Here is a 15,849-nt window from a genome sequence, read left to right on the forward strand (position 1 = left end):
TATATTTTCCACATCTTTTTTTAAAATAACAATACTAAAATATTTATTAGGTTCTTGCCATGTACTTCTAAGATAGTGTTATTATTGTCTCCTTGTAACTGATGCAGCAACGTTCAAAGAGTTAAGTAACATGTCCAAGGTCAGGAAGCTAATAGGCAGCTGAACTAGAATGAAAATTTGGTCATCTGACTGTATTTCTGCAACCTCCTTCTTTTATTTTTTATTGATTGATTTTAGAGAGAGAGGAAGGGGGAGAGAGAGACATCAATTTGTTGTTCCAATTATTTATGCATTCATTGGTTGAGTCTTATACACACCCACAACCTTGGCTTATCGAGATGATGCTCTAACCAACTGAGCTACCCAGCCACAGCCAGCTGCCTCCCTTTTCTAATCACCTACTATGACCCCCGCACAGTGTTGGGATGTTTTTTCCATATGATCTTAAATCTTGATTTCTGTGATTCATTTCATCCAAAAATGAGAACATCATTAAGACTCATTTTTCCTTTCTATCTTAGGTGCCAAGAGGAAGAGTCAAAGCAGTACCTGTTGTATTGATGAGGGCTGCCAGTTTATGATGTTATTCTTGCTACTGTTTTATATGTGTTGCTTGTAACATTTCTGTGTTCTCCTCCCCACAGGTTATCTCTTCTTTTAATCCCTGCTTTTGTTTTGCATCATGCTTATCAGAAGTAACGCCATATTTTTTATAAATAGGCAAAAGATTAATACAACTGTGTCTGCTCTACTGTCATACATACTGTGCTTTGAGGGAAAAGCTCACATTCAACATAATCCTGCACTAAAAATAATAGGGATCTCTGGGGAAAATAGGACTGGGGCAGATGACTCAATAACTGAAGCATTATACCAAGTGTCCTATCCCAAGCAACAGTGATATTAATAAAATTCTAGCCCAGTTGACTTGCCTCAGGCATCCTCAGCACAAGCACTTAGAATCTCACCCTTCCTTTGCATGTCTAGACTCTGGGCTCCTGTTTCTTCCTTTGAGATGTCATCCCTTGATAATGCTCTGTTCTAGCAGAAACCAATTTTAGCAAAATCCATCTTCATCAATCTTCACTTTGGGTTTTTTAAGAGGTAGAGGGCAGTAACACAGTAAAATAGTTTTCACAGCTTTTTTTCATCTGCATTTGTTGCCTCCCCAGGTAGCTAAGTTTGGGAAAGTATAGTGGTTCAGGATGACATAAAACTAGCCACTTTGACATTAAAAGTAGGACACCTATATTTTGAGGGTTTTTCTTAACTTCTTCATACATTTCTAAAGTGTTCCCTCTTATTATGAAAAAGCTTGCTTCTGACTTCAAAACACTAACATGCTAGGAAACATCTCATATGAGCCACCTAGATTTTCAAGTTACCGCAGTATCAGTGACATACTCAAATTTTGTGATACCTAAAGCTTCTAATTTTAAGAGGTCCTTCTTTAAGGAAAAGAATGGGAAAATAATAAATATAAAATTTGGTAGTGAAGTAACTTTATTTAGAATAGTGGCAAATAAATCAACAACTTACAAAGTTTTAAATGCTGTTGATTGCCAAGAACTTTATAAGATCCAGAAAAAATTACGTATTTTTACTGATTGCCTGGCCTACCTCTACAATACCTTGCTAACTATAATTTTGGTTGTATATTTTTCATTGCCTCTTTGTATGACAAGAAAATAGTAATATTTTCTTTTTTATTCATTTATGTTATTTAGAAATTAAATTTAATGGGGTGACTTTGATCAATAAGAGTACATAGGTGTCAGATAAACATCTCCACAGTATTTGAACTATCGATTGTGTTGTGTGATGGGCACACAATGCAACAACACAATGTAATATTCTCTATAGAAAAAAATAAAATCTCTTCTCAAGGAAGTTTGACCAAAATTTATTTTTTAGTAATTTAGCAACATTTCTTTCAGCTCCATTATGTCTTATATGTGTTTAGAATTATTGCCAACTTTGGAAAAATATCAAGTGTCATTCATATATGATCTGTAGAACTGTAGAGTTTTTCAAGTTTCCCTCTGCAGAGACTAATCTTAAATATTTGTGAATTTTTCAATACACATTAACAAGTTATTTGTCTATGGTGGCATAATGTGAGTCGGTTATCTTTCTCAATGACATCTTTTGGGTTAAATCAATAAGAAATTTAAATATTTATCTAATGTGTTTATATTATTTCTTTCTTTTGTTAGCCGGATCATCAAACAACCCAAGAGCCCAGTCCTTAATTCTTTTAAAAATGTTATCTTTAGCTCTCAATGCATTGCTGCTATTGGATCTGATCCACTAACTGCCGGACTTGACCAATGAATCATTACAAAGGCCCCAACTCCTAAATTTCTGCTATTGCATACTTTGTAGAGAAGTCTAACAGGAGAAAGGGGAATGGAGGAAAGAGAGGAATGGAGGAGAGAGATAGACAGTGATAGAGATAGCAGTATGGAGAAAGAGCTACAGGAAGAGAAAGAGAGACCTTAATCCATGGAGGTTAAAGAACTTACTATTTTAGTAAATTTTGCAAAAAATATGTGAACAGAAAGCTTTTTTTAGTTTTAGGGTATACCTTCCTCTGCTGACATTATTTCTCTATTTACCAATCAGGTAAGTACTAATTTGCACAAAAAAATCCAAGTTGTAGCAGAACAAACTATATCAAATAAATGAATTCACAATAAATCTGTACCTGGCATAAGGTCATAGTTGTGCCCATTGCTCATACTAAAACTAGAGGTTAAAAACTAAATATTATTAACACCAACAGCTTTACTAGTCAGCAACTAACAAGACAATAAATATAAAATAGGAATTTTGGTTGATGAGTCAAGCAAGCTGACAGAATTAGTTTGGAAATTTTGGTGATTTTTTAAAAATTATATTAGGCCTTTAATTGAACTACCAAAACATCTAAGCCAACTTGTAATGGCATAATAATCTATATTAGATAATTGATATATTAGGGTGTGGATTACATTATTATTAGGGAATGGATTAACTAAAGCTGTGTTGGTAGTAGAGTCAGTTAAATTCTGGGACGAGCTCTCTCGACTCTGTCTGAACTGAATTTGCTGCTCTATTTGTTTTTTTGTTTTCCTGGGTTTTGTAATTAACAACTCCTAGACATGTTAAAAAATTAAAGCAATTTGGAAGGGGAAAAAAAGCTTAAAAAATCAATGAAAGGTTTACATTTAAGCATTGAAGATTTTATCACAGAAAAGTCACTAACACAATATCCTAAGGGAAAGAAACATGAATATCAAGCTTCAAATGGGGATGGTTACCAAAGAAGCTCTGTAAAATGAGAGTGATTTGAGAGGAAGGCTATGCTATGAAAGTAGGTGGTTCAGGACAGCCATGTGCATTCAGGAGGACCATGAGTATTACTGGTCAAGATAGAGGTAGAATCCACTTACTTGAGAGAACCATTGAAGGAGAACAGTTATTTCAGTTTAGTTTTCCAGAAATCTATTGCTATTCCATGAATTGTCTGCTTGTAATAAAGTAGGCACAACGAAAGCAATGAAGTCATATACCAGGCTTTCTATAGTTTACTAAGAATTTGCTATTTCAAACGTGGTCCACAGCCAGCAACACAGGCAATATTTTGGAGCTTCTGAGAAATGCAGAGTTCCGCCTTAGCCTTGCTGAATGAAATATGTGTGTGCACAGGTGATTCATATACACATGAAAGGTGGTGAAGCACTAGATTTTTTCCAGTTGTAAGGATACATCCAATTCCCAAGTCAATGACAAGATTTTTTAATTGGAAGTGTTTTTATCAAATTATGAAAATTATATATGCTTATTGTAAAAACAACAAAGACACTACAAAATGCTATAAAATTACAAGGTGAAAATTACCTAGAGAACAGTCACTAGAGATAAACACAGTTAACAGTTTGATCTTTTCAGACTCTTTCTAATGTATTGTATATAAAAATAAGGTAAGCTATATATGTTGTTTGTAATCTGATTTGTATACTTTAGCAATAATATGAGGACATCCTTCCATGTATTTCTGACTCATCATTTTTAATGGAATATCCTATTGTACAGTGAAACATAATTCACTTACATAATCTTTTGTCGAACAATCAATGCATATATATATTTTTTAAAGTTAATTTCTGAAAGTAGAATTTCAAGGTCAGAGATAGGTACATTTATATTTTTTATTAATTTTAATAGGGTAACATTGATAAATGAGGATACATAAGTTCAGAGAAAACATCTCTAGGTAATTTTGACATTTGATTATGCTGCATTCCCATCATCCAGTGTCCAATTGTCTTCTGTCACCATCTAACTGGTTTTCCTTGTGTCTCTCACCTCCCCCAACCCCCTCCCTCTCCTTTCCCCAACCCCGTAACCCCCACACTCTTGTCCATATCTCTGAGTCTCATTTTTATGTCACACCTATGTATGGAATCATATAGTTTTTAGTTTTTTCTGATTTACTTATTTCGCTCAGTATAATATTATCAAGGTCCATCCATGTTGTTGTAAATGATCTGATGTCATCATTTCTTATGGCTGAGTAGTATTCCATAGTATATATGCACCAAGGTTTTTATTCCACTCGTCCACTGACGGACACTTGGGCTGTTTCCAGATCTTCACTTTATGAAAAATACTGCCATAAACATGAGGGTGCATTTCTTCTTTTCAAACAGTGCTATGGTGTTCTTGGGGTATATTCCTAAAAGTGGTAGAGCTGGGTCAAAAGGCACCATGATTTTTAAATTTTTGAGGAATCTCTATACTGCTTTCCACAGTGGCTGTACCAGTCTGCATTCCCACCAGCAGCGCAGGAGGGTTCCCTTTTCTCCACATCCTCACCAGCACTTATTCTGTGTTGTTTTGTAGATGAGCGCCATTCTGACTGGTGTAAGGTGATATCTCATTTAGGTTTTAATTTGCATTTCTCTAATGATTAGTGATGTTGAGCATTTTTCCATATGCCTATTGGCCATCTGTATGTCCTCTATGGAGAAGTGTCTATTCATTTCTTTAGCCCATTTTTTTTTATTGGATTGTCTTCCTGGTATTGAGTTTTAAAAGTCCTTTATAAATTTTGGTTATTAACCCCTTATCAGACGTATTGCCAAATATATTCTCCCATTGTGCAGTTTGTCTTTTTATTCTGTTCTTAATGTCTTTAGCTGTGCAGAAGCTTTTTAGTTTGATATAGTCCCATTTGTTTATCCTGTCTTTTATTTCACTTGCCTGTGGAGACAAATCGGCAAATATATTTCTGCGAGAGATGTCAGAGAGCTTACCGCCTATGTTTTCTTCTAAGATGCTTATGGTTTTACAGCTTACATTTAAGTCTTTTATCCATTTTGAGTTTATTTTTGTGAATGGTTTAAGTTGGTGGTCTAGTTTAAATTTTTGCAGGTAGTTATCCAATTTTCCCAACACTATTTGTTGAAGAGGTTGTCTTTACTCCAATGTATGCTCTTATCTCCTTTGTCAAATATCAATTGTCTGTTAAGGTGTGGGTTTATTTCTGGGTTCTCTGTTCTGTTCCATTGATCTATGAGCCTGATCTTATGCCAGTACCAGGCTGTTTTGAGTACAATAGCCTTATAGTATAACTTGATATCCAGAAGTGTGATACCTCCCACTTTATTTTTCCTTTTCAAGATTGTAAGGCTATTCGTGTTCTCTTTTCATTTCATATAAATTTTTGGAATATGTGTTCTATATCTTTGAAGTAAGTCATTGGTATTTTAATCAGTATTGCATTGAATTTATAAATTGCTTTGGGTAATATAGACATTTTAATGATGTTTCTTCTTCCTAACCATGAGCACAGTATATGCTTCCACTGATTTGTATCTTCCCTGATTTCTTTTATCAATGTTTTATAATTTTCCAAGTACAAGTCTTTAATCTCCCTGATTAAATTTATTCCTAGGTACTTTATTTTTTTGGTTGCAATGGTAAAAGGGATTGCGTCCTTAATTTCTCTTTCTGACAGTTCATTGTTAGTGTATAAAAATGCCTCTGATTTCTGAGTATTAATTTTATATCCTGCCATTTTGCTGAATTCATTTATCAGGTCCAGTAGTTTTTTGACTGAGACTTTAGAGTTTGCTATATACAATATCATATCATCTGCAAATAATGATAGTTTTACTTCTTTTCCAATTTGGATGCTTTTATTTTGTCTTCTTGTCTGATTGCTGTGGCTAGGACATCCAGAACTATGTTGAATAAGAGTGGTGAAAGGGGGCACCTCTGCCTTGTTCCTGATCTTAAGGGGATTGTTTTTAATTTTTACCCATTGAGTATAATGTTGGCTGTGGGTTTGTCATAGATGGCCTTTATCATGTTGAGGAATGTTTCCTGTATTCCCACTTTGCTGAGAGTTTTGATCATGAATGGGTGCTGGATTTTATCAAATACTTTTTCTGCATCTATTAAAATTGTCATATGGTTTTTCTCCTTCCTTTTGTTTATGTGATGAATCACATTGATTGATTTGCAAATATTGTATCAGCCTTGCCTCCCCAAAATAGATCCCACTTGATCATGGTGTATGAATTTTTTCATATATTGCTGGATCCAGTTTGCTAATATTTTGTTGAGGATTTTAGCATCTAAATTTATCAGTGATATTGGCCTAAAATTTTCTTTCTTTGTGTTGTCTTTGCCTGGTTTTGGAATCAGAATTATACTTGCCTCATAAAAGGACCTTGGAAGTCTTCCTTCCTCTTGAATTTTTTTTGAAATAGCTTGAGAAGGATAGGAGTTAGTTCTTCTTTGAATATTTGGAAGAATTCACTTGTGAAGCCATCAGGCCCAGGACTTGGGGGGGGCATTTTTTGACAACTATTTTGATCTCATTTGTTGTAATTGGTCTCTTTAGGTTTTCTGATTCTTCCAGAATAATTTTTGAAAGATTATATGTTTCAAGGAATTTTTCCATTTAATCTAGGTTCTAGTTTTTGGCGTACAGTTCTTCATAGTATTTTCTTACAATATTTTGTATTTCTGTTGTGTCAGTTGTTATTTCTCCACTCTCATATCTAATTTTATTTATTTGAGTCCTCTCTCTTTTTTTTCTGATGAGTCTGGTTAAAGGTTCATCGATCTTGTTTACCTTTTCAAAGAACCAGCTCCTGGTTTCATTGATCCTCTGTATTATTTCTTTAGCCTCTATGTCATTTATTTCTGCTCTGATCTTTATTATTTCCTTCCTTCTACTAGCTCTGGGCTTTACTTGCTGTTCTCTTTCTAGTTCTTTTGATGAAGGGTCAAGTTGTTTACTTGAGCTTTTTCTAGATTTTTGAGGTATGCCTGTAATGCTATGAACTTCCATCTCAGGACTGCTTTTGCTGTGTCCCATAAATTTTGAGTTGATGTATGGTCATTATCATTCATTTCTAAGACTTTTTTATTTCTTCTTTGATCTCATTGTAACCCATTTGTTATTTAATAACATGCTATTTAGTTTCCAAGTGTTTGAGTATTTTTCAGTTTTTCTGTTGTGGTTGATTTCTAGTTTCATGCCATTGTGATCAGAGAAAGTGCTCGAAATGACTTCAATCTTCTTAAATTTGTTGAGACCACTTTTGTGCCCTAACATGTGGTCTATTCTAGAAAATGTACCATGAGCACTTGAAAAGAATGTATATTCTGCTGCTTTAGGGTCAAAGGTTCTGAAGATATCTATTAAATCGAGTTGATCTAGTATGCCCTTTAAGTCTGCTGTTTCTTTGTTAATTTTTTTTCTTGAGGATCTATCTAGTAATGTTAGTGGGGTATTGAAATCCTCTACTATTATAGTATTGCTGTTGATCTCGCCCTTTAAATCCATCAAAGTCTGCTTTGTATATTTAGGTGCTCCTATATTAGGTGCGTAGATATTTATAATGGTTATATCTTCCTGTTGGATTGCTCCCTTTATCATTATGTAGTGACCTTCTTTATCTCTGACTATAGTTTTTGTTTTAAAGTCCATTTTCTCTGATATAAGTATTGCAACCCAGCTTTTTTTTCATTTCCATTTGCGTGAAATATTTTTTTTTCATCCTTTTATCTTCAGTCTATGTGCGTCTTTTGTTTTAAGGTGTGTCTCTTGTAGACAGCATATGTATGGGTCCTGTTTTCTTATCCACGCAGATACCCTATGTCTTTTGATCAAATCATTTAATTCCTTTACATTTAAGGTTATTATTGATATGTAATTGTTTATTGCCATTTTATTCTTTAAAACTGTATTCCTCTTTTGCTATATTCTTTTTCTCCTTTGATCTGTTTAACACAGGCCCATTAGCATTTTTTGCAGTCTTGGTTTGGTTGTAGTGAATTTCTTGAGTTTTTTTTGTTTGGAAAGCTTTTTATTTCTCCATCAATTTTAAATGATAGCCTTGCTGGATAAAGTAGTCTTGGTTGTAGGCTCTTGTTCTGCATTACTTTGAATATTCCTTTCCATTCCCTTCTGGCCTCAACTGTTTCTGTTGAGAAGTCAGAAGTCATCCTTATGGGGGTTCCTTTGTAGGTGATAGCTTTTTATTCTCTAGCAGCTTTTAATATTTTCTCTTTTTCACTTAGCTTTGGTATTTTAATTATGATGTGTCTTGGTGTAGATTTCTTTGAGTTTTTCTTTAATGGTGTTCTCTGTGCTTCTTGAACTTATGAGATGTTTTCCTGCCTTAATTGAGGGAAGTTTTCAGCTATGATATGTTTAAACAAAGCCTCTATCCCTTGTTCTTTCTCTTCTTCTTCAGGAACCCCTATGATGCAGATGTTATTTCTCTTCATGTTGTCACAGAGTTCTCTTAGAGTTTCCTCAGACTTTTTGAGTCTCTTTTCTTTTTTCTGCTCTGCTTTCTTGCCTTTATTTATCTTGTCCTCTAACTCGCTGATTTGATTCTCAGCTTCATCTGTCTTGCATTTAAATTCTTCCATTGTGTTCTTCATTTCTGATATTGCATTTGTCATTTCTGACTGATTCTTTTTTATTATTTCAATGTCCTTTTTTATATTTGCTATCTCTTTATTTAGGTGTTGGTAATGACCATCTATTGTTGTTCTAATATTTTTGTGCATCCTAAAAATTGTTATTTTAAACTCTGCATCTGGTAATTTGTTTATATCTGACTCATTCAGGTCCTTTTCTGGGGGTTTCTTTTGATTCATATGTGTTGCAATTCTCTCCTTTCTCATTTTGTCTGTGTAAAAGAAGGTTTTGGCCACTGGAGTCCACTGGGTGTGGCCTCTGTGTTCCCTAGATGTGGTCTGTCTGCAGGCCCACCACCCCCTCTCCTGTTGCTGCCTAAGGCTTTGGGTATGGGCGTTGCCGGTGCCTGCTCACTGGGGCTGTTGCTGTGGTTTCTGCCTCTCCTTCTCAAGAGTGGCTGTGATCACGTGCTTGGGTGTACAAGCCTCAGTGGCCTTGTTCTTCGCCCCGCCCCCACATGTGGTGTTATGCTCAGCCCTGATGGCAGGGGCAAGCACCTTTGTTTATCTGCAGGTCTCTGCCTGATTCCAGGCTTTCACCCTGCCCTGCAGGAGGAGCCCACTCGTGGGACAGCTGCAAGCCTTGGCTCCACAGGCTGGGTGGGACTGCATGCCCATGCTCAGTAGCGGGACTCCTCCTGTTCCGGGCTTTTGGCTCTACCCCCGTGGGAGGAGCCGGCTCCCAAGTCAGGCCACAAACCTCAGTTCCACGGGCAGGGCAAAACTGTGCTCTTACGCCCTTGCTCAAGGGTAGGTCTCCACCCCTTCCGGGGTTCACGCTCTTCCCTCCGCAGGCTGGATTGCAGGCGGCCCACAGCTGGGCTTGACCACTTTTGCATGTCCCCTCCTCCCCAGCCAGGCAAGACTGAGCTCATACCTGGGCCTCAGTGGTGGCCAGCTGGCTTCGGCCCTTGCCAACAGTACTGCACTTCTGCGTCCCACCACTGCTCAACCTCAGGTGAGCCCTCAGCCATGTGGGTGGGGGTGCTATAGCTCAGACCCTAAGACTCACTACTGTAGTCCCGAAAGCTCCCTCGTTCTAAGCGACTCTGCTCTGAGTGCCACGGGAAAGCTTGTTTGGCTGGTGTCCTGCTTCCCTTTGCTGGTATTTCTGTTTCCGGGGGAGATATTCACTTCAGATTTGGGGAGTAACTCATCCCAGAGGTTAGGGTGGCTGTCTCTCAAAATATTTCTTCCTGTGCCTCCTAGATTACACTCTCTTCCTGCTACTCTGGACCTCTCCTGTCTCCCTGTCCCCCAGAACCCCTAGTGAGTGGTTGTGAGAGAGGTTTTCTGCGTGGCCCCTTTAAGAAGAATCCTGGGTCTGAGAAATCAGTCTCTTTCTCACAAACAGTATCCTGTCTTGTTTCCAGCTAAATACTGTCCATACACTTCTTCTAGGCTCTGAGGCTGCAGGCTGGAGCTTTCTTCCTGGGACTCAGGACCTTCCCCTCTCTGCTAAACTCACTTTCTGCCACTCAAGTCTCTCCCAGCTGCCATTCACTCCGAGGAGCTGGGCAGCCCTCTCCATGTTTCTGCTTTTCCTACCAGTCTCAATGTGCCTTCTTCAGTGTTCCTTGGTTGAAGAGAACTCTTAGTTTAGTCTAAAGTTGGTTTTTCCAGATGATAGTTTTTAAAATTAGTTTGTAATCCACTTTGGTTCTGGGAGGTGGAAGTTGGTATGTCTGCCTACTCCATCGCCATCTTGTCTTCCTGGAATTATTTTTTCAGGTACATTTATATTTTATGTACTTTTCAAGGTGCCCTTCCAACATTGTAAATAGTATTAATCTTTATAATCTTTGCTAATCTGATACATAGATAATTTGCTAATCTGATAGGTGTATAAAAGCCCTTAAACCATTTCCTAAATTTAAATATTTGTACAGGTGTCTTTTATTTTTGGTATTGTTGATATTAATTATAAATAAAATAGTGTTAAATAATTCATGTACTTTTGTATTTTCATATTAAATAATCTGTCTTATTTAGAAAGCTAGCAACCTAGGAGATAAAACCATAGACTATGATTCCATCTAGATTCTCTGATAGAAAGTTCAATTATTATGCTGTAGTATCATTCTTGACTTTCTTTGTACCTCTCTGGACATATCTTTTAAGTTTACCTGTGAGCCTCTCTTCTCATGCCCACTTGCAGTTCTATCCCCACTGCAAGTTCTATCTATAACTTGCAGTTTATACCATTTTAGCTGTCAGATTCTCACTCTATAAAATGTCTATAGATAGTGCAATGACTGGGAGGTGAGCATTGTATAGAGTAAGAACATGACAGCTAAAATGGTATACCAAGGGGATAGAATTGCAAGTGGGCATGAGAAGAGAGGTTCACAGGTAAACTTAAAAGGTATGTTCAGAGAGGTAGAAAGAAAATCAAGACAGACAGATGGTACTTGCCTTTCTAGTACTTTCTAGATGGTACTCTCCCTAGTCCAAATCTAGTTAGTCTGTGTATAGTTATTTCCCTTAGTTAGCAACAACTTTCTCTATGTGTTAACACTATGCAAACGTTTTTCAACTCTCAGATCAAGTAACACTTCCTCTGTGAATCCTTGCCTAGTACCTGGTCATGCTGAGGCTCTCTAATCTTTGACCCACACTGCACTGCCTCTGTCTCCATTCATTTCAATCACAGTGTGTGACTGTGTATGAGTCTGTCATTGCTGAGTCACTTGCCCTGTTTTTGTTGGAAGAGCTTATTTTATCATTTTCTTGAGTATCAGGATCGATGTGGGTGTAGGTAAGTAATCAAAGCCACTGGTGAATAACCCAAAAATCAAACTAGAAACTACTTACTAGTCATACTCACCCCAAGTCAGGAAAATCTGAGACCAGACAAGATAAATACAAACAAATTAAAGAAAGAACAAAAACTCTGGGTGAAAATGTATTAGAGAACTGTATTATTTACTAACAATGTATTTCCTTAATAAAAGTTCCTAATTTCCAATAAAGAAAATAAATGAAGAACATATTTTCAGAGAATAAAGGAAAAACAAAGTTTTCAGCTTATAGTTCCCTGTAAATACTGTCAAGTGAAAAAAAATCAAGCATTTTTTTCTTGTGTTTGCCCCATTTTTTCAAAACATGGGCCATTATTTAATATTCCCTGCCCATCTCTCAAAGAAACAGAGATAGTCATTCATTCTGAATTAGGTTTTTGTTTATCTGACCAGCAGGGTCAAAATAATAAATCACTCAGCCCCTAGGGAATAATAAAATGCCTAATGGATTTGTGCCGTTACCAAGACTAGAATAAAGAAAGAAAAAAACTTTCAGTATTCAATTCATTTTCAAATGCTGCACCGTACTTAAGAAAAAGACTGCATGAATGTTGTGTGTAGGTGAAGCAGGTGGAAGAGAAAAAATTCAGAAAAATGGCATTTCCATTGGAGAAAGAAATACTGTCCTTTTTTTCAACATACCATAATAAGAACCTTTCTTTCACCCTTCCTGTAAACAAACATTAAACACAGTCCCCAACCCAGTCCCAGCAGGGGGCTGACAACACCTTCTGTACCTGTGATGATGGCTGTTGTGTCCTGCTGCTGCTCAGATTGAAGGCAGCCAACAGCCACCCCAGGCATCAGGCACCGGAGCTCCCCAGTGTGGAAGCAGGAAGCAGCAAGGCCAAAGAGCATGGCTACTGAACAGGGTGAACACACCAAAGTCAAGACAAGAGCCACACACTTCTAACAACATTTTATGTCCGTATTTCACTATTTCAAATTGACCAAGGCCAGAAACTGCACTGGGTTTTGCCTCCAGGAGTTCTTCTGAAGGCACGGAGAAAAAGACAAAAGAAAAGAATGAAGGTAAAACTATTGAAAATCTGCAGCTTCTTATCTGAGGGGGAAAGACTGTTTTACACATATAGATATTCATCACACAGAACAACTTACTACGTTGTAGTATTGCTTCAGTATGAGAGTATTAATTGTCCACGGAACTTACAAGAACAGCTTAAACTTCCATGGTGACTGTCATCCTTAATGAGAGTGAAATATTTCCCTTGCCCTGCTCCAGACTTACTGTGTGGTCTTAAGCAAAACACTTAATATTGCTGTGTCTGGGGAAACTTGCATTTATTTCAGATTCATTCTAAGAAATAATGAAAATATCTCACTCCAAAACACTTTAATCCTTAAAAAGAGATTATTCATAAGATATGAATTTATATATTAAATCAGAAACCCTATGTGAAGCTCCTAGCACTGGGCCTGTCTCACCCTAGTTCTTTAACAAGTGTTAGTTACATTTCCTTTCTTCATCAGAGGAAAGCATACATTATTTTGTGTTCACTGAAGACAAAAAAAGTTAGAATAAAATTAAAAGCTTTTTTTCTCTAATGGCATAGTAGCACACATCCCTTTATTTTTGCTTTTTTGTAACCTATATCCATGCAGAGAGTCCTGTATCCTGCTCACCAGGACAGAAATAACTAAAGGATTGATTGATACATGTACACACATCTGGAGATTAGCAGCCTAATACAAAGAGGTAGATTGTCAACTACTGTTAAAAATTCTGTCATCTCTCAGAGGACAATCTGACTTTCCGTGATGGGTATGCAACATAATTGAACTCAAGATAACCTGGACTTGTTATCTTTGAATATATGTATCCTGATTTATTGATGTCGCCCCATTAAAAAAATAAAATTATTTAAACAAAAATTCTGTCATCTCTGAGCAGAAACTTTCGATGGAAGCCCCAGAAATTACCATACTTCGTAAGATGTGAGTCTAGGTATGCTGCATTTTGCCTCAGCTGTTCTGATATTCAAGCATATGACAACATTTTTACTTCTTTTACAAGATTTCCTGGAGTCGGCACTCCCTTCATGATCTTGGCAGAGATTTCGCTGCTGAAATAACATATAGAGTCCTCACCAAAACGGTGTGCCGCTGAAATGCCAGGAAGCTGCTAACGCGGGCAAAATCTGCGCGTGACAGTCACCACCTCCTACCTGGCCAACCTCGTCTTCCCATAGTTCCCCTGAAGTTTACTTAGAGGGAGTGTTATTTTTCCCCCTAAAATAAAAATGGTTCTAGAATTCCCAGATTTTTTCTTACCTTCTCTCTTTGACCTTGTTCAAAAACGGACTAAAAATCCTTATAGAATGTCCCATGCAAATTAAAAGTATTGAATGTACTTTCATGTCTTCAATGTTAAAATAAGCATGTCCCCCATACCAATGTTAACCAAGTGCTTTTATTCCATAAAATCGATGATTAAAACATTATCCTGCTTATTTTGCCATCAACTTCTTGAAAAAAAGGAAGTTGAGTCTTTTTGTTTGTTTGTTTACTTTTACAATCATCAGTTAGCATTTGAATACCTGCTTCACTCTTAATAAACTCAAAGCTTAACAGGGCCATATTCTTTCCAAAGACATTAAATTCATGTTTTCATCGACAAATATTTTCTTAGAGCCTTCTGTGTGCCTGGTGCTGTCTGTCCTTTACGCTGAGGATACAGTCACGGAATGCCAGTCCCTGCTTTTAGAGCTCTGTTCTACTCAGCAGAGGTAGACGAGAAATGCATAAATCTGTAACATGTCAGATGGGGAGTGCTAAGGTCAAGAACAAGTTCAAGGAAGAGAACAGAAAGTGATGTAGGGGGAGTTACTATTGGAAGGAAGCAGTGATATGTGAGGAGATTCCTAAAAGGAATAAGGAAGCCAGACTTGAAGATATCTACGAAGAGAGCATTTCAGGGAGAAATTCCACAGCAGAAACACACTTAGTACTTGTGGAAAGCAAAGAGGGCAGGGGATTAAAGTAAAGTGACCAGGGAGCAAGGGATAGAGAGTGAGATCTGAGAAACAGTCACCAGCACATGTAGGGCTAGTTAGGACATGAGGATGACTTTGAAAGTAATACTGAGTAAGTTGAGAAGGCAATAAAGTGCTTGGGAAAGAAAAGTGAGACAATGGGATTTTTATTTTAAAGGATCACCTCTCTAGTTGTGAGAAATAGATCTCAGAACCAAGAATGAAAAAAAAAAACCCGCTAAGGAGTTTTTCTTAGGGAAGTTTCAATAGAGGGGGAAAAAAGAGTCAGATTCAGAATATATTTCAATGTATTTCACATCCCACTAGATGTGGGATATGAAAAATAGTGAGAAATCAGGAATGACACAAAGAAGCTGAGTCTGAGTAACTGTTAGAACAGAGATGCCATTTGTCAAGAAGTGGAGTAGGTTGGGCCTGAGGAGGAGACTCAAGAGTTCAGATTTGAATACATTACATTTGAGTTGCCTATTAGAGAGCTAAGTTGCAAAATCAAAAAGGCAGTTGAATATGTGAAGTTGATAATGTGGAAGAGGTTCCCAGGCTCAAAAGGTAAATTGAATGCCATTAATTGACTATGGAATGTATCATAATCCAACTCTGCTGGCCAGCTATTTCTACAATAATGCTGTGTAATAAACCATCTCAAAACTAGGTGGTTTACAACAGAAAGCAGGTATTTTTCTGGCTTGTAGGGCTGTGGGTTGACAGGATGACCTCAGTCTGTAATGTGGCTGGCTTGGCTCTATGCCTTGTATCAGGTTTAGCTCTGTCCTGAATGTCTCATTCCAGGATCTATGCTGAAGGGACAACAGATAGCTGGGACATGCCTTTACCAAGATAACCACAGAACCTAAGAAAGCCAGAGGAAATATGCAATTCCTTATAATGCTTTGACAGAACCTGGTATGCTGTCATTTCCATTCATATTCTATTGGCCAATGCACGTCACCTGCTAAAGCCCAATATCAATGGGGCAGAGGAACATATCTAACATATAGTCACAGGAAAGGCAAAATCACATGGCATGTGTATTTTTAACACAG

The sequence above is a fragment of the Saccopteryx bilineata genome, chromosome 2 (assembly GCF_036850765.1).
Source record: "Saccopteryx bilineata isolate mSacBil1 chromosome 2, mSacBil1_pri_phased_curated, whole genome shotgun sequence".
Taxonomy (NCBI): Eukaryota; Metazoa; Chordata; class Mammalia; order Chiroptera; family Emballonuridae; genus Saccopteryx; species Saccopteryx bilineata.